The 25,177-nt window shown below is 40.6% G+C and overlaps 1 long non-coding RNA gene and 1 pseudogene across 2 annotated transcripts in view; both read left to right on the forward strand.

Annotated features, from left to right (window-relative positions):
• LOC309825119 overlaps positions 1 to 24,208 on the forward strand; it is a 31,274-nt gene extending 7,066 nt beyond the window's left edge. Inside the window, exons 2-3 of the long non-coding RNA XR_014296997.1 lie at positions 8,391 to 8,509; positions 24,151 to 24,208. This is a non-coding gene — a long non-coding RNA (uncharacterized lncRNA). The remainder of the gene's footprint in view (positions 1 to 8,390; positions 8,510 to 24,150) is intronic.
• On the forward strand, positions 9,274 to 18,063 carry LOC309825117 (RAD52 motif-containing protein 1-like; annotated as a pseudogene). The gene is made up of 7 exons: positions 9,274 to 9,369; positions 9,739 to 9,931; positions 13,054 to 13,176; positions 13,552 to 13,719; positions 14,677 to 14,774; positions 16,421 to 16,506; positions 17,962 to 18,063. The product of its transcript is annotated as an RAD52 motif-containing protein 1-like (transcript).
• Positions 24,209 to 25,177: the final 969 nt, after the last annotated feature.

A 25,177-nucleotide genomic window follows, 5' to 3' on the forward strand; every position in this document is an offset into this window, starting at 1 on the left:
AAAGAGTGATCAAAGAGGTAGATGCAATTGAAAATGAAAAGTTAGGATAATAAAAAATGATTGTGCTGTTCAGCACCATGGTCATTAATTTGATGATGCAAATTTAAATTTCTTCAATAAGAGCTTTTTGGAATTATCATCTATGGCAAGTAAGAAGCCAGAATTGAAGTAATCACATGTTAAGTATCTTTTTATGTTTAGAATTTTTGTCTTTGGGTTTTATATCATGCATGTTTGGGCTTCTCCTTCAGAGACATGGGAACAACACAAGTGTCACAACTATTGAAAGCATCCTCATGATGACCCTTGAATTGGAAAAACTGTAAATTGATTTTTCTTACATTTATTTTCACTCAATTGTTTTTTTTTAGTTTTCTTTTATTATTTTCTTAAGTCAGGTTTATTTATGTATAATTTTCATTTCACAGAATTCACTATTTATAAATATACATTGTGATGTGTTTTTACAAATGTATAATTCTGTAGGCACCACCACATTTGAGGTCAAGAAAACTTCTGAACTCCGAAAAGACCCCTCATGTCCCTTTGTAGTCTATCCATCCATCTCCCACTACCAGCCCCTGGCAACCAACAATCTGATTTTTGTCCGTATAATGTTGCCTTTTCCAGAATATCTTATAACTGAAATCATGTGGTATGTAGCCTTTTGTTTTTGGCTTCTTTCACTTACCAGTCTCTTTGGAGATTCATCTGTTTTGTTCCACCTGTCAGTAGTTCATTCCTTTTTATTGCTGAGCAGTATTCTAGTTGTGTGGATACACAATTTGTTTACACATTCATCATTTGATAAACATTCGAGTTTTTTCTATTTCTTTGGCTATTATGAACAAAGCCTCTGAAAACACTCACATGTGTGTGTGAACATATGTTTTGTGCCAGCATAAGTTTTCATTTCTTTGGGGTAAAATATCTAAGGGTGGGATTGCTTCATCATATGCTAAGTGCATATTTAACTTTTTTTTTTTTTTTTTTGGTGGGGGGTACGCGGGTTTCTCACCACTGTGGGCTCTCCCGTTGCAGAGCACAGGCTCCAGATGCTCAGGTTCAGCAGCCATGGCTCACGGGCCCAGCCGCTCCGCGGCATGTGGGATCTTCCCGGACCAGGGCACGAACCCGTGGCCCCTGCATCGGCAGGCGGACTCTCAACCCCTGTGCCACCAGGGAAGCCCCCATATTTAACTTTTTAAGAAACTGCTAAACTGTTTTCTAAAGTGCCTGTGCCAATTTGGTTTCCCACTAGCAGTCTATGAGAGTTGCAGTTTGTTTCTCCATGTCGTCACCTGATCATTATATTTGTTTTTTTAAAAAAATTCAGCCTTTCTAGTAGGTGTGTAGTTCCATCTCGGGCTAGGCCCGTTAGCCATGGCTGTTGAGCCTGCGTGTCCGGAGCCTGTGCTCCGCAATGGGGACAGGCCACAACAGTGAGAGGCCTGCGTACCACAAAAAAAAAAAGAATAAAGCTACTAAAGAAATTGGATGTGCAGTTTAAAACCTTCCAACAAAGAAAGCTTCAAGTCCAGGTGGCTTTACTGATAAATTCTACCGAACATTTAAGGAATGAAATAATGTCAATTCTACACAAACCCTACCAGAAAGTTGAAGAGAAGGGAATATTTCCCAACTTATTTATAAGGCCAACTTTCACCGTATCAAGATTAGACAATGACATTACAAGAAAACTATGGACCAATATCTCTCATGAACACAGAGGCAAAAATTCTTAACAAAACTTTAGCATATCAAATCCAGTATTATATAGAAAGATGATACATCATGACCAATTGGGTTTATCTCAAGAATGAAAGGTTGGTTTAATATTTGAAAATCAATTTACCCAACTTAGTACAATAAAAAAGAAAAATCAGGACATCTGTGGTGGGGCAGTGGTTAAGAATCCACCTCCCACTGCAGGGGACATGGGTTTCAGCCCTGGTCCGGGAAGATCCCACATGCCACGGAGCAACTAAGCCCATGCACCACTACTAATGAACCTGCGCTCTAGAGCCTGTGAGCCACAACTACTGAGCCCATGTGCCACAACTAGTGAAGCCCATTCACCTGGAGTCCGTGCCCTGCAACAAGAGAAGCCACCGCAATGAGAAGCCTGCGTACTGCAATGAAGAGTAGTCCCTGCTCGACACAACTAGAGAAAGCCTGCATGCAACAATGAAGACCCAAAGCAGCCAAAAATAAATAAATTAAAAAAAGAAAAGAAGGGAAAAATGACATAATCATTGCAATAGATGCAGGAAGAGAATGAAAGAATCTAACATCCATTCCTGATTAAAGAAAAAAACAGCCCTCAGTAGATTAGGAATGGAAGGAGACTTCCTCAACTTGATAAATGACTTCTACAAAAAACCTAACATCATATTTAATGCTGAAGGACAAAGTACTTTCTCTCCAGGATCAGGACAAAAGCAAGGATGTCTGCTCTCATTACTTCTATTTGACATTGCAGTGAAGGTTCTAGCCAGTGCAATAGGGCAACAAAAAGAAAAGAGATATTCAGAATGGAAAGGAAGAAGTAAAACTATCTTTGCAGATAACATGATTATGTAGAAAACCTGATAGAATATACAAAATTGCTACTGGAACTCATAAATGAGTTTATCAAGTTTGCAGGGTACAAGATCAACATACGAAAAGATTAATTTATCTCAACAAACTATCAGAGAGCAAAGTTTTAAAATACTACTTATAACAGAATCAAACATATAAAATACTTAGAATAAATCTGACAAAAGATGTAAGACTTGCACACTGAAAACTGTAAAATATTGCTGGGGGAAATTAAGGAAGACCTAAATAAATGGAGAGATATAATGTATTCATGGATCTGAAGATTCAAAATTGATAAGATATCAATTCTCCCCAAATTGATTTATAGATCAAAATCCCAGTAGGCTTTTCTATAGAAATAGACAAGCTAATTCTAAATTTTATATGGAAATAAAATTTAGAATAACTAAAACAACGTTGAAAAAGAACAAAGTTGAAGAACTAACAGTAACTGATTTCAAGGCTTATGAAGCTACACTTTGAAGACATTGTGATAGTAGTGTAAAGATAGACAAAAACATCAAAGGAACAGAATAGAAAGTTCAGAAGTAGAGAGATGTGGACAACTGACTTTCAGGTTCAAAGGCATTTGACAGGAGAAACGATAGTGTTTTCAACAAATGATGCTGGAAGAATTGAATATCCAGGTACAAAAAAAAAAAAAAACTTCCATCCAAACCATATACAGAAATGAACTCAAATTGGTTTGAAGATCTAAATGTAAAACATAAAACTATAAAACCTCTAGAGCAAAACAGGTGAAAAATTTTATGACCTTGAGTTAGGCAAGATTTCTTACATACAACACCAAAAGCATAATCCATAAAAGAAGAAAATAGATAAATTAGCTACCATCAAAATTAAGAATTTCTGCCCTGCAAAAGACACTACTGAGAGAATGAAAAGATGAGTCCCAGAATGGGAGAAAATACTTAGCAACTTACATATTGGATAAAGGACTAATTTCAAGAATATATAAAGAACTCTCAAAACTCCAGAAAAATATAGATAAAAGATTCAAAGATATACATATGGAAAATAAGCATAGGAAAAGATGTTTGACAAGATTAATCATTAGGGATGCTAGAGCAAGAAAAAATTACACACGTATTAAACTATCTAAAATTAAAAATACTGAGCATAGCAAGTGTTGGCCGCAACGTGAAGAAGATGCAACTCTCATATACTGCTGGTAGAGATGTAAAATGATCAAACCACTATGGAAAATAGGTATTTTTTAAAAACTTAAACATACACTTACCAATGATCCAGCCATTCTACTTGCAGATATTTACCCAAGAGAAATGGAAGTATACATCCATATAAAGACTTGTACACAAATATTCATAGCAACTTTATCTGTAATAGACAAAGACTGAAACACTCACATGTCCATCAATGGTGAATAGATAAATTGGGGTACATCCATATAATGGAATACTATTCAGCAATAAACAGAAATGAATTACTGATATATACAACAATATGGATGAAGATTAAAATAATCATGCTGAGCTTAGAAGCCAGTTAGAAAAAAGTATACACTGCATGATTCCATTTACATAAAATTCTAGAAAATGCAAACAAAGCAGATCAATGGTTGCATGGCGATTGGAAAGGGCAAGGAACGATCGGAAGCAATAATTACGAAGAAACGTTAAGAAGCTTTCTGAGGTGATGGACATTTTGATTTTGGTGATGTCTTCATGGTGTGTATGTATGTGTGTGTGTGAACACAGATTACTGTATGTCAATTATACCTCAAAAAGCTGTTAAAAGAAATGATATTATATGAGAGAGACAATTGGGGAAATTTGAATAGCAACTCTTTATTAGGTAATATTATTGTGCAGGAATTTAATTTCTCCAATACTGTGTGTTAACAGTATTGTAGTTACATAGGGAAATAATTTTTTTTTTTTTTTTTTTTGCGGTACGTGGGCCTCACACTGTTGTGGCCTCTCCCGTTGCGGAGCACAGGCTCCAGACGCGCAGGCTCAAGGGCCATGGCTCATGGACCTAGCCACTCCGCGACACGTGGGATCTTCACAGACCGGGGCATGAACCTGTGTCCCCTGCATCGGCAGGCGGACTCTCAAACACTGCGCCACCAGGGAAGCCCTAATATCTATATTCTTGAAAAGCTTTAGTAGTGCTTGCATTTCAAGGAATTTGTCCATTTCATCTTGAATTTATTGGCGTATTCTATATATTCTCTTATTATGCTTTTAATATCTATAGTATTTTTTTGTTTTCCATTTTATTTATTTCTACTTTGATCTTTATTGTGTTCTTTCTTCTCTTACTCTGTGATTAATTTTCTCTCGTTTTCCCAGATTAAGGTGGAACTTGAGGAAGCTGAGTACAGCGTTAGCAATATCCCACATGTTGACATGTTATGTTTTCACTTTCAGTGAATTCAAAATAGTTTCTGATTTCCCTTTTGATTTCTTCTTTGACCACAAAGTTACTCAGAAGTGTGTTGTTTAGTTTCCAAATATTTGGAGCTTTTACAGATTTGTTAATTTCTAATTTATTACCATTGTGTTCAGAGACATATATTGAATGACTAAAATCCTTTAAAAATTTTTAAAGTATTTTTCTAATTTATTTTTTTGCAGCATTGGGTCTTTGTTGCTTCGCCTGGGCTTTCTCCAGTTGTGGCGAGCAGGGCCTAGTCTTCATTGCGGTGCACCGGCTTCTCACTGGACGTCTTCTCTTGTTGCAGAGCCCAGGCTCTAGGTGCATGGACTTCAGTAGTTGTGACACACAGGCTCTAGAGTGCATGCTCAGTAGTTGTGACGTACAGGCTTAGTTGCTCTGCGGCATGTGGGATCTTCCCGGAACAGGGATCGAACCCGTGTCCCCTGCATTGGCAGGCAGATTTTTGAACACTGGACAACCAGGGAAGTCCCTATTCCCGTATTCTTAATCTTTTGTGTAGATCCATATTCCAATCTGGTGTCATTTTCCTTCTGCCTGAAAATACTTCTTTGAACATTTCTTAAAGTGAAAGTCTACTAGTAATGAATTCTTTCAGCTTTTGTATGTCTGAGACAGTCTTTATTTTGCTTTTGTTTTGACAGATTTGGGTATAGAATTCTAGCTTGATAGAATTCAATTCACTACTTTAAAGATGTTATTTCGCTGTGTTCTCATTTACATTGTTTCTAACAAAAATTCTGCTGTCATTGTTATCTTTGTTCCTCTGTATGTAGTGTATAGTTTATTCCTCTGGCTGCTTTTAAATTTTTCTATTTATTGCTGGTTTTGAGCAATTTGATTATTTTTCGTACCTTGGTGTAGTTTGGTCCATGTTTCTTATGCTTAAAGTTCATTGATCTTCTTGACTTTGTGGCTTTATAGTGTTTACCATTTTGGAAACATTTTGGCTATTATTTCTTCAAATTTTTGTATTTCTCCTCTCCTTCATGGACTCTAAGTACACATGTATTAGGCCACTTGAAGTTGTTGCACAGCTCACTGATGCTCTACTAAGTTTTGTTGTTGTTTTGTTTTGTTACTCTTTTTGTTTCATTTTGGATAGATTCTATTACTATGCCTTAATGTTCAGTGACCCTTTCTTCTGCAGTGTCTAATCAGCCATTAACCTCGTTCAGTCTCTTTTTCATTTAGACATTGCTTTTAATCTCTAGAAGCTCAATTTTGGTCTCTTTTACCTTTTCCATGCCTGTACTTAACATTTTCAGTTTTTAGTCTAGGTTTTTTAACATATGAAATACAGTTATAATAACTTTACTTCAGGTATAATAACTTTTAAAATGTTCTTTTCTGCCAATTCTAACATCTGTATAGATTATGGGTTAGTTTTGATTGATTGCCTTTTCCCCTCACTATGGGTCATATTTTCCTACTTCTTTGCATGCTTGGCAATACTTCATATGATCCCTGATATTGTGAGTTTTAGTTTCTTGTGTGCTATATATATTTATATTCCTGTAAAATGCTTGGGCTTTGTTTTGGGTGAAATTAAGTTACTGAAAACAATTTTATTCTTTTAGGTCTAGCTTTTAAGATTCGTTGGGTAGGAGTCCAAGTAGCCTTTAGTCTGGAGCTCATTATTTGCAACTACTGAGACAAGTCTTTTCTGAGTATCATGAGGTTTTACAGTCTGACTTGTAGGAACAGGTATTATTCCTACAACCCTGTGTGGTATCCAGTTATTCTTATTATTAATCCTTCCATGTGGTCCTTTTCCTGGCATCAAGTAATTCCTCACACAAATGTACTGACCAATACTTTGTTGAATTCTCAAGAGATCCCTCTGCATATCTCTAGAGTTCTTTGTCTGTGCACTTCTTTTGTCTCTGACAGTCTGCTTTGTGAACTCTAGTTACCTTGGTTTTCCCAGACTGTCAGCTCCATTTCCTCAGTCATGGAGTCCACCAGTCTCTGCCTGGACTTCTCTTCCCTGTACCATGACCTGGAAACTCTCTCAGAGAAGTAAATTAGGGCAATTATAGGCATCACTTCATTTATTTCCCATCTCATGGAGATTACTGAACTTTATTGCCCGAGGTCCAGTTTCTTGAAAACTGTTTTTTCATATGTTCTGTCTTAGTTTTTCATTGCTTCAGGTGCAAGGTTAAATTGGTCCTTGTTACTTCATCTTGGCCAGAATCCAATAACATTCTTTAAGTGTGTTTTGCTTTGATACAGTGTCCAAATAAGATTAGGCATTGCATGTCTTGTCTTTGTTTCCTTTAATCTACAGTATTTTCCCTGCTATTTTTTTTTCTTGGTCTTGTATGACATTGGGAGTTTTGAAGAGTCTAAGCCAGTTGTCTTGTAAATTGCCCCAGAGTCTGGTTTTGTCTGTTTCCTCATTAGATTCAAAGTAAATTTTTGGGGGAAGAATACTATATAGGTGATGTATTCTTCATACTTCAGCACTTCAGGTGGCCCAGTGCTAAGTCTGATCACTTGATTAAGGTGGTATCTTCCATATATCTCCATTGTAAAGTTATTTTCCCCTTGGTAATTGGAAAATAATACGTGGGGTGATAGTATGGGATCAGTGAAGATCCTACTTTCAAACAACTCTTCACCCAACTGTGCATCAATGATAATCCTTGTCTGAATCGATTATTACATTGTTAGATGCAAAATGACACTTTCCTAATTCTATCATTCCTTTTGCATTTATTAGCTGACATTATTCTATAAAGAAGAGTTCCCCAATTTTCATTTGAGTATCATTATGAACTCATGTGCTTTTTTAAAAAATTAACTATGTTATACCTTATTATAATGATAATGTTATTTTTTGGAATGTTCCTTTTGTCCATATTTGGCCAAAGTGACCTCTGTTATTGTTTAACCACAAGATGCTTTTTTATTACTAGAATAATTTCTAATATATTACTACTCACAAATAGGAACTGAGAAAGGGGTTCCAGAAGGTGCGGCCTTATTCAGACTCTTCTTAGAAGTCTGCCTTCTTCCTGTGTACTCTCAACCCAAAGTGAGGCTTTCGGGTTGGAAGGAGATACTTCGGATTTATACTACAGATCAGTGTCACCCAATTCTAATCCCTATTCCCTTTTTTCTAGGCATACCATACCTACTGCCATCCTAATCCTTCTGTTGGGCACCTCTCTCCTCCTCTATATTTATTTACAACAGTCAAGAGCAGCAATTGTCCAACCAGTCCCTATTCAGTTCTCCAGTCCATATGCCCCAAGAACTCCTTTTTGCACTGGTCTGTGGTGGCCTTGGCCTACCTCTTCTACCTACTCAAGTATCTCTTTTACCACGAATTTAATTACCTGTGTTTCCATTTATAGGATCTTACCTAGCCGTATGGCGTGCTGCCTCTGCCAATTTAAAAATATTATTGAGGTTGTCTGTAAGAGAGTCAAGCTGTGTTCTGACAGTGGATGCCTGACAGACGTCACACGGTGTGGTGAGTCTCAGTTGCGGGAAAATCAATTTTTAATTTTTTTTTAATTTTTAATTTAATATTTTAATTTTTAATCAATGATGATAAATTTTAAAATTCATGATGTAATTGCATTATTTTAATTCATACATTCAGAGTTCCATCTCCCTAATTTTCTAAGAACTACCCCCTTGCTAAAAATCAGATTCTTGGTTACATTATTAAGCTAATAATAGCTCAGTTACATTGTTAGCTTAATAATGTAACTGATCCGCATACATAAAGGAACAAGAGAAAGGAATGGATGGGGGAAGGGAATTAACATTACTGGCCTCATATCCTATGCTGTGCCCTCTGCAAATGAGAACTTATTGATATAGTGCCTCACAGTTTGTAAACTGATTTTATATACATTAGGTCTCAAGTACCCTTAGTCTTATAGGACAAGTGTAAATATATTTTTGTTTATTTTGTTTGTTTCCGCAATTTTATAAAGAGTACAAGTGATGCTGTTTTATGTCCTATTTGGAGCCTGAGAGTTTCTGGTTCCATAACCAGAAGCTGCTACCTAGCCCTCCTAATGGAATGGAGAGCTAGTTTATTCTTAGACTGTCCAGCTCTGAGCTTGCTCTGAATCTCAAGCTTTTCTATCTACAAAACACTCAGGGCCTTTCAACTATTTTTCTATATATTAGATTTATTGGCACTAAGTATTTAAAAAGCGCGGGTGCACGTGCACAAGCGTAGTCCGCTTGCGCCCCGAGCAGCGCACGTGCGGTGACGGTGGGATGGTGCAGTTGGTACTTTTTGCGGTTCCCATCGCGGGTGACAAAACCTTGCTGGTGTGGGAGCTGAGCTCTGGACCCACGGCGGAGGCCTTGCAAGTGAGACGAGTTGGAGCGGAGGGCTGGGTGGAGGAAGCCGCCCCGCGCCCCAGTAACTGGGCGCCCCGGGGTACTGCTTCAGCCTGTGGTCTCCGCTGAGAGGAATCTTAGTTCTAGAGACGACCTGAGCAGTCAGCTCACCCCCATAGATTTTTGAGACATAGTTCCCAACAGACGGCATTGCCTCCTAATATTTCTCGAAACTTAGGATTTCAGAGGGAAACTTGTTCATGAAATGAGAAGTATTTGGAGTAGCAGGCTCACCACAGTTGCCTGTGGCGAAAGGCTGGGGGAATATAAGGGAATGGGCGGTTTGGTTTCCTTGGCCTGAAATTTCCTGCACTTACTTAGCGTAGGACCACCCTAAAGCATTCTCTGTTCACAGTCTTCTCACAGTTTTCGGTCCCAGTCTTCCCAAATGTATTCGGTCCCAGTCTTCCCAAATGCAGCAGTAGGTGGTCCTGGGTTCTATGCCATCATCAAGTTTTATTCAGCAAGGGATGCCCACAGAGCCCAAAAGGCGTGTGACCAGAAGCAGCTTTTTCACACATCTCCAGTGAAGGTGGGTCCAAATGTGGAATTCCTCGCTCTACTGGGATGAAGTGCTGAATTTAAAACTAATAGGCCATCGGGAATTCCGTAGCCGTCCAGTGGTTAGGACTCTGCACTTTCACTGCTGAGGGCCCGGGTTCAATCCCTGGTCTGGAAACTAAGATCCCAGGGGGAAAAAACAAAACAAAACCGGCCAGCGTTTGTACAGCACTGTGGTGTACAGAATGCTCTCAGATGCACTGCTCCACTGATCCCCCAGTTCCCCAGTTGTTTCTTTCTTTTGTTTTAGGTGAAGAAACTCGAACTCAGGATGGTTAAGTGACTTACTTAAGGTTCATGACAGTAAATGTGGAAACTAGAGGCCAAACCATAACTTAACTGATGTTAAACCCCACGTCATTTTATGCTGCCCCTTAATTTAAGAAATCTTCACAAGAATCTTCCTTATATATACATTTATGTGGATTTTAAGTGTGTGAGGGTGACAAATTTTTAATAATTAATTATTTCTGGCTGCGTTGGGTCTTGTTGCTGCGCGCCGGCTTTCTCTATTTGCGGCGCGCGGAGTTTGCTCTTCGTTGCGGTGCGTGGGCTTCTTATCGCAACGGCTTCTCTTGTTGCGGAGCATGGGTTCTAGGCACGCGGGCTTCAGTAGTTGTGCCTCACGGGCTCTAGAGCACAGGCTCAGTAGTTGTGGCACACGGGCTTAGTTGCTCTACGGCATGTGGCATCTTCCCGGACAAGGATCAAACCCGTGTCACCTGCATTGGCACCCAGACTCTTAACCAGTGTGCCAACAGGGAAGTCCCGAGCTTGATAAACTTTTGTCAGATGTAAGATAAAGGAGGCTTCATCATCATCATCATTCTCAAACTGCCTATTAAGAACTCACTTCAGATTCCAGAAAATGGTTAAATATTCTTTAATGCATTGTAGAAACCTTATTACATATCAACATGCCATCCAATTTTACTTCCCCAGAATTAACATTTCATTATGTTAAGGACCTTTTCAATTCCTCTGAATACGTGAGTGAGGCTTAGGTTTCCCAGACCTTTCCCTTTATAATTGTGTGTCTTCTCTGATTGGCTTCTTGCTCTGGCTACTTCCTACTGATCTTGCTGCCTCTTCTCACCCATATTTCTTTACTCACTGATTTCACCTTTATTGAATCTGAGAACTCTCCTCAGATGGGACTCCATGTACACTGCCTCCCACTTCTGTACCCTGTTTAACACCCTCTTCAATCCTGGCTGTACTCCCTGAGATTGAAATGATTTTGTGTCAGACATTCTTTAATTTGCGGACCCTGCGACCATTTCACATACCACTCAGATATTACAGATGGTCCTGGAAAGATTATGAAACAGTTACTTGGTATCAGTTGTGAGTAATGAGTTCTTTTCTTATATTGGACATTAAGACCATTCCATAAGTGTAGGTTGTGAGATTTTCACAGCATAAAGCCCGTCACTGATAGAGTAATGAAGAAAATGTTCTCCAAGTCACTATATAGTTGAGAGGAACGGGCGTTCGTATTAGATTTCTATATTTAATGCAGAGCTTTAGTTTACTACCCACAGCCCCGAAATTTTTCCCTACTTTACTTATGCATTCTTTTTCAATTTTATTTATTTATTTATTTGCTTGCTTGCACCGGGTCTCAGTTGCAGCAGGTGGGCTCCTTAGTTGCGGCTCAAGGGCTCGCCAGTTGTGGCATGTGGGCTCCCCAGTTACAGCAGGCAGGCTCCTTTAGTTTTGGCTTGAAGGCTCCTTAAATGTGGTGTGCGAACTCTTAGTTGCAACATGCATATGAGACCTAGTTCCCTGACCAGGGATCGAACCTGGGCCCCCTGCATTGGGATAACGGAATGTTAACCACTGCACCAGCACGGAAGTTCCAATTATGTGGTCTTTTATTCATTGGCAGGTATCTTCCTATCTTTTATCCCCTGTGTTTTTTATAAATACAGAAAAGAGAATAACATCTTAAAATAAAATGAAGGAAAGGCGTAATGTATCTGAATTTTTCCCAGTAGCATGAAGGGAAAGGTTTGCTAGCAACTACTGTGGCAAGGTTATCCCAGATGTCAACTGTCTCTACTACCCAGGGGCTCAGAGCCCTTCTGAAGCTTCCTAATTGTCCAGGGCAGCTCCATTATGACTCACCGTACAGGACCTAGCCAGTCATGCGACACTCAACATTTAAAAATTAATCTTCATTTCTCCTTCCCAGCAGGCAGCTTCAGTTGGAGAAAGTAATTTCATTTTCTTATGTACTCATTCATTCACTCAGTCAACAGACCATCACTCTTTTATATGCCAAGATCTATGCTTGTTTCTTGTTAACAAGGGAAGAATAATATATGGTTCCTTCAAGCACTTAAGGAGCTCATAAACTAGTGACAGAAGAAGATGCACAAACAAATCAATAAAGAATTAACAATGCTTTGACTTTATTTGTGTTATTTGAATTTTTATGACTATATTAGTATACTACATCCTGTTCAAAATGGAAATAGACATTTAAGAAAGAACTAGTGATGTAAAAAATCCACAGTAATTTGTAAGTTCTTTAGAGAGTTAAGACTGGATATATTTGCACTCTCAAAGAAGCTTGTTAATGCAGATGAATCTCTAATTCTTTTGGTTGCTTTATTTACATTTAGAGAGGTATACATATGCCCTCTTCTAACAGGGGTTAATAACTTGAGGAGGGGTTGCTACAGATTAAGGTCCTAATTCAGTGGCAGGTCCATCTTGTCTCCTCTTCAGGTCATATTCTCAAGCAGGAGCTACAGGATGAAACGACTAAAACAGTCCATTCCTTTCCTTACCCTCAACCCCATAATAGGCTTCTGCTGGGCCTCCTTGGATGCTTTCATCATCACTTTCACCACCGGAGGTCAGAGAACCTTCTGGATAATCAGGGGCCCTGGAAATGATGCAGAAAAGTACTGACTTAAAAATAATAAATAACATGTATTTAGGGCTCACTGTGAACTCATTGCTTAAAATGTCCTCCTTAATCTTCACAAACACTCTATGAAATTGGTATTGATAAGTCTCAGGTATATCCAAAATAAGTCTCTATGTAGGGTTGTGATATTTTTAGGTCTTTTATGTCTTTAGGTTTGTCTTGGCACCAGAGAGAAGGCGGTTCATCATAATACGCTTGCCCTAAACAGCTCCAGATGCCAAGAATTGGCAAATTAATACTTTGGTTTCCATGGGTGGTCAAAAAGGATCATCAAGGTAAACTCTGTAGACTTTCTTTGACTAACCAGACTCCTTCCAACATTGAACTCCTAGACTTTAGAGAGAAGAATAGAACAGGGCTTTGGGGAGGAGATGTGAGAGGCTTCCACATGGAAGTATCTGAGCATTGGCCTGCCACCTAGAATTAGTGATAATTTCAATGTCTTGGATGGTGGTGTCCATAATTTTCTCTAGTATTTGTTTGGTATATAATAAAAAATAGTTGTCCATATCTAGTCATTCATTTGCAAGTCTCAGTTGATTTTGAAGGGATAGCATACCTAAACTATTACCTGGGATTGCTGGAGTTTAGTATTTATTTCTAACAACAGAATATGTTGAAGTCTAGCCTTTAATTCAAAATCCTAACAGCTTCAGGATCTTTCTGACCTTGAAGAAAGGGAAAATGAAGATATTGTGACACACTTCAGAAGCAAAGCCTGAAGCTCTTTTGTGCTTTAGAGGTGGTGTTGACCTCCCACGAGTGCAGGAGTCCTGGAGTTGGCATGGCTGAGGAACCTTTGGATAAGTTGGAGGAAGGTCTGTTTTCCAATATGTGTGTGTGTGGGGAGGTGAGGGAGTGGGATTTCTCTTTTTTCCTTTCTTTCTGAAACTCCACTTTTCAGATACATCATCACCTTTGCTAAGCAACTAAAGCCCTGGGCAGAATTTTTCTGCCCGACAGTATAGGTTTTTATCTTAGGCAATACCTGACAGCACCTTAAACTTAGAATTTGAGAACTGACTGCCTGCCAAGAAGCTTAGGAGGAGGGAAAATTAGTTATTATTAGTATTTTTTTGGTTAATAATTTGTTTTGCACTAAAATAATCCTTCAAATACACGTGTCTTCTGGCCTTCAGTTATCCCAACAAAATCATTGTCTGAAGATTGAAATAAACTCATGTGTAAATGTTCAGTCCTTTGCCTCCTATAGAAGGGCCTGAGCATAAAGAGTAAATGTAGATCCCTAGAAAGGGGATTCCGATTGGTACTGAGTTTATTCCTAGAATCCATGGCACTTGGGCTTAGGGTTTTAAGTCAGAGGCAGGGCTGTTAGCGAATGGAGTGGAGGAGGCTCCACCATCCACCTGAGTGGGTGATGGTTGAGGACAGGCCAGATCATCTGCTCTACAACCAAATCTACCTCACTGTATGAATCCAGCCCTTTACGCACACGAGAGCAGTGTCTGTAGCAGTGTAGCCTCAGCTTGTCCATTTGAAATCTGTGAGTAATATGAGATTTGTGGCACGTTCTTGGTTTGCATTTGCCATGGAGTATTTTAGGAACTTCCAGAATAGATCTGAGCAGTAAAAATGTGCCATGCCAGGGTATACCTGCAACAGAGACATTCACCCGTACCCCAGTGTTGTTCCTGCCCTTAATCACTAAGGTAGTGTTCTAAGAATCACAGATGCATTTTTAGTTTTAAACATATAACCTAGAAATCAGTTATTCATATAGGCATTTTAAATTCATCTGTTTTGGTTGGATTTAGGGTCATTATCATTCCTTATGTAAAGGAAGGTAACCCAGAAGCTTGCTATTCAGAAAGCTATGACAGATGCATCCAGAAACTGCTGATTGTGGTTTTAGGTAAGACCTTTTTGATTGTCGTTGAAGTGCTTCAGTTTCAGTGAGCAAATAAACTTATTTGAAAAGTTAATTGGATGAAAATAATGGTTATCTAAAACATTACATATTCTTTCATTCACCAGATGCTTTCACAGCAACAGTTTTAAATTTGTTCTTTGTAGCATTTAAGAGAAGAACGACAGCAAATATTATTGTCCCCAGTGTTTAGATGTAGAATGACTTGCCTCAGTTCATACAGAAAGTGTTTGATCCATTTCTTCCTCAATTGCTTGCTTATCATACAGAATAGTGTAATGATTTATAAGCCTTGGACACCTGTGTTTGAGTCCTAACATTGTCTCTTAGATTTTGTTGTTGTTGTTGTTGCAATTTTAGGTTTTTCCAGCCAGAGACATTGGAAGGTATTTAATATCTCTAAGCTGCAATTTCTTTATCTGCATATCGGGTTAGTAATTCAGTTTACCACCAAATGGGGAATATTGTAAGAGTAAATGAGATGATGAATGTGAAAAGCTTAGAACTATGCCTGAAACATAGTAAGCAGACAAAATATATTGACTATTATTATTATCATTGTTATTTTCTTGTTGAAAAGTTTATTAGATTATGTTTTTGGAATCAATTTAATTTCAGTCTTCATTTCTGATATATTGGGTGAATATGATTCTTATATAATAATCGGCTACGTTTTTGTGAGCCTTGAAACTGGTCATGCTATTGAATAGCATTGATTCTGTTCCCTATCGAGTTATACAGCAGTGAGAATGTCACAGGCTGGCCCAAAGGACACATTATGATTAGTAGATTCCCGGAACAGAATTGCTCCCCTGCTTCACAGCCCTGCAGGCTTAGAGACTGAGAAATCTAGCTAAGTTGTCAGAGACCTTATTTGCTTGTAAGAGTTGACGCTGGATTGGTCTTGGCCTTCCAGCCTGGGTAGTCCTTCCAGTGAAGTTTGACTTCCCTGGTCATCAGACAGAATCTCCATCAGCTGTCAACTCTGGGTAACAACTTTTAAGAACCAAACTAAACGCCTGGGTTGTTTGTGCCTAATATGCCAAGGTACTCCTTATATGTACCCAAAACTCCTTAGACCAAAAAGCCTGGTTCTCTAGCTTGCCTTGAGGAAAGCTGTATTGTCCAAACGGTACATGGGCTAGTTTCTACCAGTAGAGTGTTCAAATGCTCTCTCTCTCTGCTCCAAAGCTGTGTTCATTGTATCTGGTATAAGTTTGGTCCCAAGGAGTAGGCACTTGCCTTGCTTCTAATGGGAAGTATCTATTATAGTCCAGTGGTATCTATCCCAGGTTTGAACTCATTTTGATCCCCACCTAATGCCTTCCTATTTAATTGTATTGTGATTGAATATTTTTGTTTCCACAGCTTTTAATTTCTATGTCCTTATTCCTTAGGTCATATTTCCAAGATCATAAAGTTTTTGAACCAAAGTTGATACTTCTTATATATGTTTTCACAAATAATTATAATAAAAACTGTAGTGTCAGATGAGGGAACTTCTAGGAAAATGCTCTTATTTTCTGCTTTTAGAAATCAAAAGAATGTCTAATTATTGGGTGCTACCATTGTATACAGGAAGTTTTAGAACAAGAAAACTGCTGAACTGATCCTTGTTAACTTTATTTCAGAAAGTGGTAAAACAGGTGTTGCATATAGACCCTGTGAAGAGGTCACAGATGCTGGAACCGAAGAGGAACTACAGGCTTTATTTCAAGTCTGTGGAGATAAAAGCTCAAGGGGTACACAGCCAGTGGAGCCATAATTCAAAACACCCAGCAGGATTTGGAAGACTTCAGCATATCTATTCAGTTCTGTCTTCCTTAGGAAAAGGTGAAACTCTGAAACTGCTTTTGAGGCAGGGAATTTCTAGGACTTTTCCAAGTCCAGCGCCTTGGCTCTGGCCCCTTAGTTGAAGTTTGGAGAGCAGGATTGAGGGCCACCAGTGTACGTCTATGGTTGTGGACACAGGAGAAGACACAGGACTTTTAGAAATCCCCTCAAATAGAATTGCAGGGATTTGGAAACAAAGTAACTATGGTCTTAAGTGTGATTATGCTACACTATTTAAAAACTATTCATGCCTTTCAAGTAAGGTATATTACCCAGATCTCAGCATCTCATATATATCTTGTGTTAAATATTTTGCCAAAGAACCTTTCTGTAAACCAGTTATATGGATGCCTCGAATTAGGGCTTAAGTAATTTCAATGTAATTTCTGAAAGAAAACATTAATGTACTGCATATAGGATTTTTATTTAAAAGGAGCAAAATATGTGTTTCATGTCATTGAGAGCTAATTCTTGGCTAGATTTCTGATTACTTAACTCACCCCAATGTTGCAAAGTTTGTTTGGAAGGGAAGAAAGTAGAGAAAGAAAAGGTGGTTATGTTTTGAAAAATGGAAAAATTTTGAAAGTTTTTTCCTGTACAAAATAATTATTTTAATTCAATTTAAATCAGTCAAGGAAACTTGAAACGTATCCATGTTTGGGCTTTAAGAAGTCTAGTTTCCTATGAAATGTGAGAGGAAAGGGTTCCGTATTGATACTAAAGATTTTGGAAACCTGATTATAACAACAGATCCACTCCTAAATGAGGCCAATCTTGGAATCAGTTCCGTTTCGAAACCATTATGTGCTAGGCACTGGAAATAGGATGAAGCTCCTTCTCTTGGAGTTTAGGTGTTAAAGGTGTAACAGACAATTAAAAAGGAGTAAAATTAAATAGATTATGAAAAGGACTGTGAAGCAAGTAAACTGGGTGCTAGTTCCAGTATTTCAAGAAAATTACTTAACATGCTGACTTTAACATTCTAAGTGTCTTCTCCATGTGTGCACACAGGGTAGACCTCTGAAAAGTGACACTGTAGTTTTTTCTAGATTAATGGCTCTGTTGAGACAAGGTGGGATGGGGGAAGATTTCCCATGCTAATGTAAAGGGCCATTCACTTGGTTTTAGACTCTGTTTCCCAGAATGAATTGCTCACCTGCCCCAAAGCCCTTCTATAGAAGTTCTGGAGTCATCCCTGATTCAGTAGTGACCCCTAATAACAGAGTGGTGTTTGAATAATGAGACGTGAATCCTGAGAGTTTGGAGGAAATGGCAACATTTTCGAATAATTATAAGGTGTGTTCCCCTCCCGCCACCCTTACTGGTGCTCATTTTGCAGGTCAGCTACTTTTCTTGTCAGCCGTGTGGCCAAAGGGAGGAAGAATGTCTCTCAGACTTCAGCTTTGAGGAGGAAGAGTTCAGATTGCCAGAATTGGACTAGCACTTTTGAATTTCCCAGAATGCCAGGTCCTGTGGTTTCCTTGGGAAGGTCTGAATCCTTCCCACCCCCCCTGCACCCCTGGGATGCTGGAGTTTGGGGCCACTCGGTTCTGCAGCCCAGTCCCGCCTCATTGTTTGGGGCCAGGGAGCGCAGGGCGGGGCTGGGAAGAGGGCCCGGCAGGAGGTAATTGTCGCCTTTGCAAGGGGAAGGATGGCTTGCGCCCTGGGGAATCTGGGAAAAAGTCCCACTGTGGTGGCGCGGATTGGATCTAGGCACAAGGCTAATAACGGTGGCGTCACTAAAGACGTCATAACGGGTGGAACGTTAGGCGGGGGCGGGGCGCGCTGTTGCTAACGTGAGCTGTAGCATCAGCGCTGGCATAGCGGTTCAGCTCGGAAGCAGGATGTGGCTCCGGCTCCTCAGTGGCCTGGGTCACTGCCCCTGGAGCCGCCGCATGTTATGTCCCGGCTGCGCCTTTGGTTGCCACGGCTCTTCCTCACGTGGGAACAACTGTGGCTTCTAGTGCAGGCAGTTCAGCCTCCGGAGTGGGCCCTGGGCCCCGTGCAGGTGACCCCCAACCCCGCGCGGCTGACAGAAGCTTGGTCTTCACAAGCCTCAGAACCCCTCCCAAATTGTCCCATGCTCTTACACCCCTGGCAGAAGCCGTGGGCTTTAACTACTTAACGTCCTTGTCTCCAGTGCAGATGTTGACCCCGCCTCATCAGGAGTTGACTGAGACTGAGGTTCCATACCCGGACACGGATTCGGTTGGAGAGCTGCCTACAGGGCCAGATCAGTTTGCTGTTCCACATCAGGATTTGAATAACAAGCAAACCCAACATCAAAAGCTCCCAGAGGCGGTTCCAGTGCCAGACTGGGATCAGAATCAGTCCTTGGTTCTCCTTTCTCGACACAAAAGTAAGGCTAAACACATAGCTCTAGATGAGGCTGAAGGTCACCAATCATTTGAAATACTTGTTCCACCTCTAGGTAGTAAGAGCTCAAAACCAATGAAGTTTATTGTTTCACCCGCAAACCTGAAGAAAGATCTAGTTCAGCATCAACAGCTTGCCAAAGTTGTTGGAACTACAGGCCAATTTCAAAAAAAACACTCAGGGTCTAGAACAACAGTTGCAGGGTGACTATTTAGATCCCAGTATGGATGCCATTTACCCTGAGGAGAGCCTACCTAGGGATTTTTTGGGAGCCCAGATAAAACTATGGAGCCCCCAGAGGAAGCTGAAATTTCTCCGTCCCAGCAGGAGGCCAAAATCCTCATCCAGAGCTCACTGAGGAGGCTGAATCTTTACCCCAGCACAGCCTCCTGCTCAGCATCCACAAACCCCTGAGGAGGTTGAATCTTTTCCAATCTTTCAATCTTTTGAAGTTCTGCTGCTTTTCCTGTACTTTAAAGGAGACTCCAATCTACCTCTTGAAACCTGTTCCCTGCAATTCTGCGTTGGTTTCAAATCCTCTTCTTTGCCTTACCTCAATATATTTTTCGACAATAGTTGTCCTTTATAACTCTGCAGGTTTGTGAATTGCAGTGCCCCTGAGCTCCATTTTTCAACTCGCTTTTTTGTGAGCTGGCCTGAAAACCTCAGGATTGCTTCAGGCCCTATTCTGGTTTTGGGGCGGCAGGCTGAGCCTTTGGTTAATTATTCCTCCTAATGGGAAATTAGAGTGACATGTGCGTGACGAAACACCTACAGCTATTCTCTCATTGGTTCCCCCTCATCCCGTTCATCCTACGCACTAATTGCAGACTGCGAAACAGGAGGTTAAAGGCGCTGACTCTCCAGATGGGGAGATTGTTAGCAAAGCGGCTGGAATGGCGAACCCGAGCACAAGGAGAGGAAAAATGAGGCGCGTTTTAGAAACTGTTCCTGATCACACGGTGTACCATCCTCTGGGTTTCCTAGCATGTGTTAGCTGTAGGAAGATTCCCTTAAACTTGGAGAGCTGGGACCCATGGAATGGGGAGCACGCCGTATTGCTTTAAAGGGTCTGCATTAGCTCAACCAACCTCACCAATCCTCTCAGCCCAAAGTGTCCATCCTTATGTCTCATCCAGCTGTGGGTGTAGATATGGTCAATCCAGGGTGAATCACAGCCCTTGAACGAATTTTATAAGAATTTCTCTCTCTTTCGCTGTCTTTTTGTTTCTTTTTTTTTGAAATTTATTTTTATTATGGCGTTTACCTGATTTTCAAGCTGTGTTTATGCCACTCTACACACACTTGATTCACTGAAGGAGACATATGACTAAATAGGTTTTAAGATTCTTACAGTCACATATATTCCTCTGCGGTGCATAGGGGGTGTTGAGTCCAGTTCACTGAGCAGAGTATAGGTCTTGTCTATTACATATTTGGTTTATGGAACGGTATATGTGCTAACTTCAAACTCTGGTTTTATGCATCACCCCACCTCACCTTTCCCATTAAGCAGGCATAAGTGCTTTTTCTAAATCTGTGACTCTGTTCCGTTTTGTAATTCAGCTCATGTGTAGCCATGTTTACATTCCCTCTATAAGTGATATCTTATGGTAAGTTTCTTTTTCTGTGTGACTTCTTTCACTTAGAATCATCGTACCTAAATGTACTCATTATGCTGCTGCTGGCCTTATGACATTGATTTCATGGCTGAGTGATATTCCATTCTACATAAGTACCTCAACTTCTTTATCCATTTTTCTCTTTCCTGGGATATTTAAGGTGTACTGAAGTCGAGGATTTTGTAAACAGAGGAGCCCTAAACTAGGGGTGGCTGTGTCTTGTTGATTTTTAGTTTTCCCAAGATATATGTCCATGAGTGGAAGTGCTCTATGCTCTGTAGCTCTGTTTTTTTCATGTTTCAGGAAACAGCGTACACTTCTCCACCATGGCTGTTGGCAATTTAAATCCCGCCCATCAGGTTAACAAGGCTCCCTGTTCTCCATGGCCTGTCCTGCCTCTCTGGTTTTTAAACTATTTTCGGATGGCCCTTTGGACTGGTGGGAGAGACACTTCTTTGTTGTGCGGATTTGCATTGCCCGCTTGACTGGTTGGCCAAAAAGGGCGTATGCGTTTCTTCCTGAATATATTCAGGAAGAAACGCATACGCCCTTTTTGGCCAACTGCATCATTGTCGAAGGTCTGCCGCTTTTCATGTGCTTTGAAGGCGACTGCCATCTACCTCCTGAAAACTGTTTCCTGCAATTCTTCCTTCCTTTCAAATCCTCTTCGTTGCCTTACCTCAAGATATTTTTGGACTATAGTTATCACTTATAACCCTGCCGGTTTGTGAATTGCAGTGTCCCTGAGCTCCTTTCTTCAACTCGCTTTCTTGTGAGCTGGCCGCAAAACCGCAGGATTGCTTCAGGCCCTATTCTGGTTCCGGGGCGGCAGGCTGAGCCATTGGTTAATTCTTCCTCCTGATGGGAAATTAGAGTAACATGTTCCCGTGCAAACACCTACAGCTATTCTCTCATTGGTTTCCCCTCATCCCGTTCACCCTCCGCACTAATTGCAGACGGTGTGAAACAGGAGGTTAAAGGTGCTGACTCTCCAAATGGGGAGATTGTTAGTAAAGCGGCTGGAATGGCGAACCCGAGCAGCAGGAGAGGAAAAATGAGGTGTGTCTTAGAAACCTTTCCCAGTCACACGGTGTACCATCCCTCTGGGTTTCCCATGCATGTTTTAACTGTAGGAAGATTCCCTTAAACCTGGACAGTTGGGACCCATGGAATGGGTAGCACTCAGTGTTGCTTTAAAAGGTCTGCATTTGCTCAGCCAGCCTCAGCAATCCTCTCAGCCCAAAGTGTCCAGCCTTATATCTCATCCAGATGTGGGTGTAGATAAGGTCAATTCAGCGTGCATCACAGCCTCTGAACGAATTTTGTCGGAAGTTCTCTCTCTTTCACTCTCTTTGTGTTTTTTTGTTTTTTGAAATTTATATTTATAATGGGGTTTAGCTGATTTTCACTGCAGTGTTTATGCCTCTCTACACACACTTGATTCCCTTATGGAGACATACCAATACATAGGTTTTAAGATTCTTACTAGTCACATATATTCCTCTGTGGTGCATAGGGGGTGTTGAGTCCAGTTCACTGAGCAAAGAGTAGGTCTTGTCTATTACATATTTGGTTTATGGAACGGTATCTGTGCTAACTTCAAACTCTGGTTGTATGCATTCCCCAACCTCACCTTTCCCCGTAAGCAGGCATAAGTGCATTTTCTAAATGTGTGACTCTGTTCTGTTTTGTAATTCAGCTCATGTGTAGCCATGTTTACATTCCCTCTATAAGTGATATCTTATGATAAGTTTCTTTTTCTGTGTGACTTCTTTCACTTAGAATCGTCGTACCTAAATCCACTCATTATTCTGCTACTTGCCTTATGACATTGATTTCATGGCTGAGTGATATTCCGTTGTACATAAGTACCACAAATTCTTTAACCATTTTTCTCTTTCCTGGGACATTTAAGGTGTACCGAAGTCGAGGTTCTTGTAAACAGAGCAGCCCTATACTTTGGGGTGGCTCTGTCTTGTTGATTTTTAGGTTTCCCACGATATACGCCCATGAGTGGAAGTACCCTATGCTCTGTAGCTCTGTCTTTTAGATATTTTAGGAAATACCATACACTTCTCCAGAGTGGCTGTTGGCAGTTTCCATCCCGCCCATCAACATAACAAAGGTCCGTGTTCTCCATGGCCTGTCCTGCCTTTCTGGTTTTTACACTTTTTTTCCGGCCCTTTTGACCGGTGGGAAGTGAGACTTCTTTGTTGTGCAAATTTGCATTGCCCGCTTGCTTGGTTGGCCAAAAAGGGCGTATGCATTTTTTCCTGAATATATTCAGGAAAAAACTCATACGCCCTTTTTGGCCAACTGCATCATTGTCAAAGTTCTGCCTCTTTTCATGTGCTTTAAAGGCGACTCCAATCTACCTCTTGAAATCTGTTTCATGCAATTCTGCCTTCCTTTCATATCCTCTTCGTTGCCTTACCTCAATATATTTTTGGACGATAGTTGTCCTTTATAACTCTGCAGGTTTGTGAATTGCAGTGCCCCTGAGCTCCATTTTTCAACTCGCTTTTTTGTGAGCTGGCCACAAAACCGCAGGATTGCTACAGGCCCTATTCTGGTTCCCGGGTGGCAAGCTGAGCCTTTGGTTAATTCTTCTTCCTGATGGGAAATTAGCATGACATGTGCCTGTCCAAACACCTACAGCTAGTCTCTCAGTCGTTCCCTCTCTTCCCGTTCATCCTCCGTACACATTCCAACCTGTGCGAAACAGGAGGTTAAAGGTGCTGATTCTCCAAGTGGGGAGGTTGTTAGTAAAGCGGCTGGAATGGTGAACCCGAGCACCAGTAGATGAAAAATGAGGTGCGTTTTAGAAACCTTTGCGGATCTCACGGTGTACCATCCTTTGGGTTTCCAATGCATGTTTTAGCTGTAGGAAGATTCCCTTGATACTGGAGAGTTGGGACCCATGGAATGGGTATCACGCAGTATTACTTTAATGGGTTGGCATTTGCTCACCCAACCTCACCAATCCTCTCAGACCCAAGAGTTTCCAACTTTATGTGTCTTGCAGCTGTGGGTGTAGATGTGGTCAATCCAGGTTGCGTCACCACCCCTGAACCAATTTTGTACGAATTTCTCTCTATTTCACTATTTTTCTTTTTTTTTGTAATTTATGTTTATAATGGGGTTTAGCTGATTTTTGATGCTGTGTTTATGCCGCTTCACACCCACTTGATACACTTACAGAGAGATATGAATAAATATTTTTAAGATTCTTACTACACATATATATTATTCTGCGGCGAATAGGGTGTGTTGAGTCCAGTTCATTGAGCAATGAGTAGGTCTTGTCTATTACATATTTGGTTGATGGAACGGTATCTGTGCTAATTTCAAACTCCTGTTTTATGCATCACCCCACCTCACCTTTCCCCTTCAGCAGCCATAAGTGCATTTTCTAAATGTGTGATTCTGTTCTGTTTTGTAATTCAGCTCATGTGTAGCCATGTTTACATTCCCTCTCTAAGTGATATCTTATGACAAGTTTCTTTTTCTGTGTGACTTATTTCACTTAGAATCATCGCCTAAATCCACACATTATGCGGCTACTGGCCTGATGACATTGATTTCCTCGCTGAGTGATATTCCATTGTACGTAAGTACCGCAACTTGTTTATCCATTTTCCTCTTTCGTGGGATATTGAAGTTGTACCCGAGTCGAAATTCTTGTCAACAGAGCAGCCCTAGACTTTGGGGTGCCTGTATCCTGTCGATTTTTGGTTTTCCCAAGGTATACGCCCATGTTGGAAGTACCCTATGCTCTGTAGCTCTGTTTTTTAGATGTTTTAGGAAACACCATACACTTCTTCAGAGTGGTTATTGGCAATTTACATACGGCCTATCAGCGTAACAGGGCTCCCTTTTCTCCATGGCTTGTCCTGCATTTGTGGTTTTTACACATTTTCTGGAAGGCCCTTTTGACTGATGGGTAGTGAGACTTCTTTGTAGTGCGGATTTGCATTTCCTGCTTGTTTGCTTTGCCAAAAAGGGCCGTATGCGTTTTTTCCTGAATATATTTATGAAAAAACGCATATGCCCTTTTTGGCCAACTGCATCATTGTCGAAGGTCTGCCGCTTTTCATGTGCTTTAAAGGTGACTCCCATCTACCTCCTGAAAACTGTTTCCTGCAATTCTTCCTTCCTTTCAAATCCTCTTCGTTGCCTTACCTCAAGATATTTTTGGACTATAGTTATCACTTATAACCCTGCTGGTTTGTGAATTGCAGTGCTCCTGAGCTCCGTTTCTCAACTCGCTTTTCTGTGAGCTGGCCACAAAATCGCAGGATTGCTACAGGCCCTCTTCTGTTTCCGGGGCGGCAGGCTGAGTCTTTGGTTAATTCTGCTACCTGATTGGAAATTAGAGTGACACGTGCCTGTCCAAACACCTAGATCTAGTCTCTCATTAGTTCCCTCTCTTCCCGTTCATTGTCCAGAGAATTTGCAGACTGTACGAAACAGGAGGTTAAAGGTGCTGCTTCTCCAAGTGGGGAGATTGTTAGTAAAGCGGCTGGAATGGCGAACCCGAGCACCAGCAGATGAAAA

The sequence above is a fragment of the Grampus griseus genome (assembly GCF_964374135.1).
Source record: "Grampus griseus genome assembly, chromosome: 7".
Lineage (NCBI taxonomy): Eukaryota > Metazoa > Chordata > Mammalia > Artiodactyla > Delphinidae > Grampus > Grampus griseus.